Source organism: Phoca vitulina, unplaced genomic scaffold (genome assembly GCF_004348235.1).
Source record: "Phoca vitulina isolate PV1807 unplaced genomic scaffold, GSC_HSeal_1.0 scaffold1, whole genome shotgun sequence".
NCBI classification, from domain to species: Eukaryota; Metazoa; Chordata; class Mammalia; order Carnivora; family Phocidae; genus Phoca; species Phoca vitulina.
The window spans coordinates 60,531,713-60,537,712 of record NW_022589704.1 but is presented as its reverse complement, the minus strand read 5'-3'; positions in this window follow the sequence as shown (position 1 = coordinate 60,537,712).

The window sequence follows — 6,000 nt, the reverse complement described above, 5'->3', positions numbered from 1 at the left end:
TCACAGGCAGGCCCCAGCGCAGCTAAGTGGGGCAGCTGCGTTTGGACCCAGGTGTGTCCGGGGCCGAAGGCATTCCACCACACCGCTTGTAAGTTAGCAATTTAGTATCGAGTATGATGCGTATGAGGGACGGAGAGCGCGGAAGCGGGAACCTTCCATCGGGGGAGGTCAGGGCAGGCTCTGAGAGACGGCTGGAGCTCCCCGGAGCGGCGCTGCGGGCGGGGGCGCCGGCATCCGCAGCGACAGGAGGTACGTGTGCCCGGCGTGTTCTGGAACTACGGACTGCTCCGGGCGGCTGGAATGTGCAGGGCGCAGCCGTGGCAGCAGCTGCAGCCGGGGGCGTTCAGGGCCAGATCATGAACGGCCTTGGATGCCATGCCAAGGAGCTTAGACCGTACCGTAACGGCGACTTGATAAAGGGTCTTTTGTTTTATTTCGGTTTTGGCAGGGAAGTAAAGAGCTTGCCCTTTATAAAGATCAGTGGTTTTGAAAATCGTTTTTAGCAAGCAGATAGCCTTTTGAAAATGAAATATCCTATGGAATATAGACTTAAAAACCAGATCAAGGTGTAGCTGCCGGCTACCTCTGAGCAGGAGGAAGAGGCCTGGCACCCCTGGGGAAGGCGGCCACAGTCACCCCAGAACAGGGGATGCGCCAAGGAAACTAGGATCTCATCTTATCCCCAAAGAAACTTAAGCCTGGAGAAGGGCAGTGATGCCCCTCCCAATCCACTCCATTTCGTACCCCTAGGACCCTGCTTTTAGCTGTGGCTGGGGAGCACCTTCAGCTTCTGGTCTTGGAGAGGTCTGGAAAGAGCCAGAAGCCCATGGGCTGAGCCCTTCTCCTTTTCTCCAGCCAAGGCCGTCCTTTCTGCCTGGACTGAGAAAAGGAACTCACCCTCCAATGCTTCTCAACTCTGGTTGCTTTAAAAAACAAAAACAAAAAACCCGATGCCTCTAGATCAGGTAAAGCAGCTTGGGGGACCTTGGAGGTCTTCTCCCTCAATTCCTCATTTTATAGCTGAAGACGGTGAAATCCAGAGAGGTTGAGTGACTCTCCCTCAGGCTCCCTGCTCCGGGCCTGTCGTCCAGGTGGAAATAGGAACCACTCATTTGTTCTTTCAGCAGGACCACAACTTGGGCCACTGGAGAATGGGGGGCAGCTCAGCCTGGTGGAGACACACACATGACACAGCATGACACTGCTGGAGGGTCGGGGCTGGGGAGCTCGGTGTGGGGTCCTGTGCACGCTCATGTTCTTTTTTTTTTTTAATTTTATTTGACAGCCACAGCGAGAGAGGGAACACAAGCAGGGGGAGTGGGAGAGGGAGACATAGGGGATGTTCTTAAGGCAAACCAGAGCTAACTACCCTCCTCCTTTACCAGAATTTAAAATGCCAGTGATTTTCCTTTTTTTCAACAATAAGACCCTGCAGTCACCGGGATGCTTAGTTGTGAGAAGAACCCAAACCAGCCTAGTCAAACAGGGACCATTCAAAGGCAGGCTCCTGGGGGGAATCTCTGCAGTTGGAGGGGAGCCATGTGCCTGGGCTGCAGCTCTCTTTGGGTACTGGTGGCTTTCTGTCCCCACAAACTGGCAGGGAAGTGAATGAAGAGACGATGCAGGTGAGAATGTGCTACCCTGCGACCCTCGAGGGGAGGCCCCTGGGGTTACACCCATCTGTCTTCTTACCTTGGTAGCAGGGACCATGTCTGGTTTAACTGGCATCTAGAGCATCCCTGACCCAGCAAGCACCTCATGTCTACTGAATGAGTGACCATCAGGATCTGTCCTCATCCAGCTCGGAGTCTGGCGGTGGGACCGAGATGAGAGTGAGTCTGTGTGGTAAATGCACAGCTCCTGCCCCCACCGCACTGTGTCCAGCGCTGGGCCAGAGACTCCCAACAGTGAGGAGGGAGGAGCATGCCTTCCTAGGGGGAGTACCCGGAGGGGTGAGCACATCCTCCCTCCCAAGGGGAGAGCTATCTGCGGGGTGACTGCTGTGTCCAGCAGGAGGTGTGCTGGGCGTGGGAGCCAGGGTGACCAAAGGCGTGGACTCTTCACACCCACCACTCTGCTTCTAATAGAGGCTCTAGGCTCACTACATCCTCTCTAAGGGGGTGGGGGGATAGAAAAAATGGGATTTTGTTTGTTTCAGGATTGGGGCTTAGCTGTCCTGCTCAAGAGTAAACGGTAAGTTATGGGCAGGTATTGAAGAGTCCTTTATTTGACGGGATATTCACTTTCATTTTCAGAGCTTTATTTTTTTACTTACAAGTTTGGAGAAATATAAAAATTCTCAACACTGAGGGGGAAAAATAAAATACTTGTAATATCTGAACATATCAGAAACTAGCAACTCTTTGCTTTATCTTAGAACAGAGCGGGGTCTGGAGAGCACTGCATTTGATAAAATATTGACAAAAGTGTTAAAAGAATACTATGGTACTGTCAATAATCTAGAAATTTAAGAAGTTCATATGTGTAATAAAAATGACAGAATTTATTTGAGAACCTTGTTACAGAATTACCAAAGAAAGATTTTTAGCTTAAGTGATTTCCTGTTTTTCAAGGCTAACATTTTGTCCAGAAGTCTCTCTTTTGAAGAGTCAAGGAGAATGGACAGGATTAAAGTGTCTCTATCAGCTTCTTCAGATGAGAATGCCCTAAATACCTGGAGTGTTGCCAGCTTCTAGTGCAGATGTTCTCAGTCTGCAGCAGAGGGTGTACTTTTGTGTTTCTGAAAAGTTGACTAGTCCTATTATTTCCTCTCCAAAGTGAAGAGTTTTTATAGTGAAATGATCTTAGTTATTTTATGCTAGAGTCGCATACACCTTCGGCTTTTTCTATGGACCTCTGTTTATTTTTAGTTTTTTAGTAGCACTTAGCAGGTTATGGTCTTACCACAATGTAATTTCACATTTATTTGTGTGATTCTCTGAATTGATGCCTGTCTCCACTATTGGGCTCTGTGTTCCACAAGGACACTTTCTGCTTCTTTCTGTATCCTCAGAGCCTCAAAGAGTCTTGTGTAGAATATATGCTCCATAATTATTGTTGCATGAATGAAAGGACCTAGGAGAGGTTTTCAGGCGTGGCTAGATGAGTACTCATTCTACAGCATCCCTGAGTGCATTGTTTTTTAAATGCTCAGAAAGCATTGTTTAAAAAAATTGTAATGGATGGAATTGTCATTTAGCAACCTATAGCTTTTATAGCTTTTAAATGATACCTTTTCTCATTTTGAAAATCTTTCTTTGATTTACTTAAATGTATTCATAGCTAAAACCACTTAGATGTGTTGACCTCTTGTCTAATTTTCTCAACTTTTTCCCTTGAAGAAAATAACATATATTAGACACTTTTGCCTTTATTTGCAGATGAAGAAACTGGGGTGAAGTAATTTTTTATTGAGCTATAATTGACAATCACATTAGTTTCAGGTGTAATGAATTCATATTTATATATATTACACAATGATAACCAAAAGGTCTACTTAAAATCTGTCACCATACATAGTTACAGATTTTTTCCTTGTGATGAGAACTTTTAAGATCTACTTCCTAGCAACTTTCAACATTTCAACTTTGTATATAATACAGTATTAACTACAGTCACCATCCTGTACATTATACCCTCATGATTTATTTATTTTACAACTGGGAAGTTTGTACCTTTGGTCCCATTCATCCACTTCACTTACCCCGCCTCTGGCAATCACCACTCTGTTCTCAGTATCCAGAGATAAAGCTTGGGTTTTGGGGGTTTTTTGTTTCTGCCTTTTTTTGGGGTTTTGTGTTGTTTTGTTTAGATTCCACATGTAAGTGAGATCATATGGTTTTGTCTTTGACTTATTCACTTACCATAATGTCCTCAAGGTTCATCCATGTTGTTGCAACTGGCAAGATTTCCTTCTTTTTTGTGGCTGAATAACATTCCCTGGTGTGTGTACCTTTTCTTTATCCATTCATTCATTGATAGACACTTAGGTTGCTTCCATGTTTTGGCTGTTATAAATAATGCTGCAGTGAACATGGGGGTGCAGGTATCTTCTCAAATTAATGTTTTCGTTTTCTTTGGATAAATACCCAGAACTGAAATTCCTGGATCATATAGTAGTTGTATTTTTAATTTTTTTGAGAAACCTCCATACTATTTTCCATAGTGGCTGCACCAATTTACATTCCCACCAACAATGTATGAGGGGTCCCTTTGTTCTACACCCTCACCAACACTTGCTATTTGTCATTTTGTTAGTAGCCATTCTAACAGGTATGAGGTGATATCTCATTGTGGTTTTGATTTTCATTTCCCTGATGAGTGATGTTGACCACCTTTTTGTGGATCTGTTCGCCATCTGAATGTCTTCCTTGGAAAAATGTCTATTCAGATCCTCTGCTCACTTTAAAATTAGATCATTTGTTTTTTTTTGCTATCGAGTTGTTTGAGTTCTTGATACGTTTTGGATATTAACCCCTCATCAGATACGATTTGCAAGTATTTTCTCCTTAGGTGATAGGATGCCTTTGAATTTTGCTGATTGTTTCCTTTGCTGTGCAGGTTTTTCATTTGAGGTAGTCCCACTTGTCTGTATTTTTTTTTTAAGATTTTATTTATTTATTTGACAGCACAAGCAGGGGGAGCAGCAGAGGGAGCGAGAGAAGCAGGCTTTCCACTAAGTAGGGAGCCCGACGTGGGGCTCATGACCTGAGCCGAAGGCAGACATTTAACTGACTGAGCCACCCAGGCGCCCCATATATATTTGCTTTTATTGCCTTTGTTTTTGGTGTCAGATCCACAAAAATCCTCTTCTAGACCTGTGTTGGGGATTACCAGCTATGTTTCCTACTAGGAGTTTTCTGGTATTAGGTCTTATGTTCAAGACTTTTGTCCAGTTTATTTTTCTCTATGGTATAACAGTGGTCCAGTTTCATTCTTTGGCATGTGGCTGTCTAGTTTTCCCAGCACCACTTATTGAAGAGACTGTCCTTTCCCCATTGTATATATGGCTCTTTGTCGTAAATGAACTGACCGTCTATGTGTGAGTCTATTTCTGGGCTCTCTATTCTGTTCTATTGACCTATGTGTCTGTATTTATGGCAATACCATAGGGCGTTGATTTCTACAGTTGGTAACGGAGTTTGATATCAGAAAGTGTGATGCCACCAGCTCTTTCACTCAAGATTGTTTTGGCAATTCAGGGTCTTCTGCAGTTCCATACGTATTTTAGGATTGTGTGGTCTATTTTTGTGAAAAATGCCATTGGAATTTTGATAAGGATTGCACTGAATCTGTACACTACTTTGGGTGGTATGGACAATTTGATGATATTCTTCCAATCTGTGAGCATAGAATATGCTTCTATTATTCGTGTCTTCATCAATTTCTTACATCAAAGTCTTCTAGTTCTCACTGGACAAGTCTTTCACTTCCTTGACTAAATTTATTTCTAGATATTTTATTCTTTTTATTGTAATTATAAATGGGATTTTTTTTCTGATAGTGCATTATTACTGAATAGGAATGCAACAGGTTTTTTTGTATATTGATTTTGAATCTTACAACTTTATTGAATTTGTTGATTAGTTCTGACTTCACTAGTAATTAGTGGAGTCTTTAGGGTTTTAACATATAATATCATGTCATCTGCAAATAGTGACAGTTTCACTTCTTCCTTTCTGATATAGATGCTTTTTATTTTTCCTGCCTAATTGCTCTAGATAAAACTTCTGTTTGGTACTTTCTTGTTTTCTCTCTTTGTTGAGGCTTTTCACTGTGTTCGTCTATTCTTCTCCCAAGTTCAGTGAGCTTCTTTATACTCTTATTTTGAACTCTTTGTCAGGTAAATCACTTATCTCCATTTCATTAAGATTTTTTTTCTGAGGTTTTATCTTGTTCTGTAGTCCTCGGTTTCTTCACTTTTCTTGACATGCTGTGTCAGGTTCTTTCTTTTTTTTTTAGATTTTATTTATATTTATTTGAGAAAGAAAGAACGAGTCC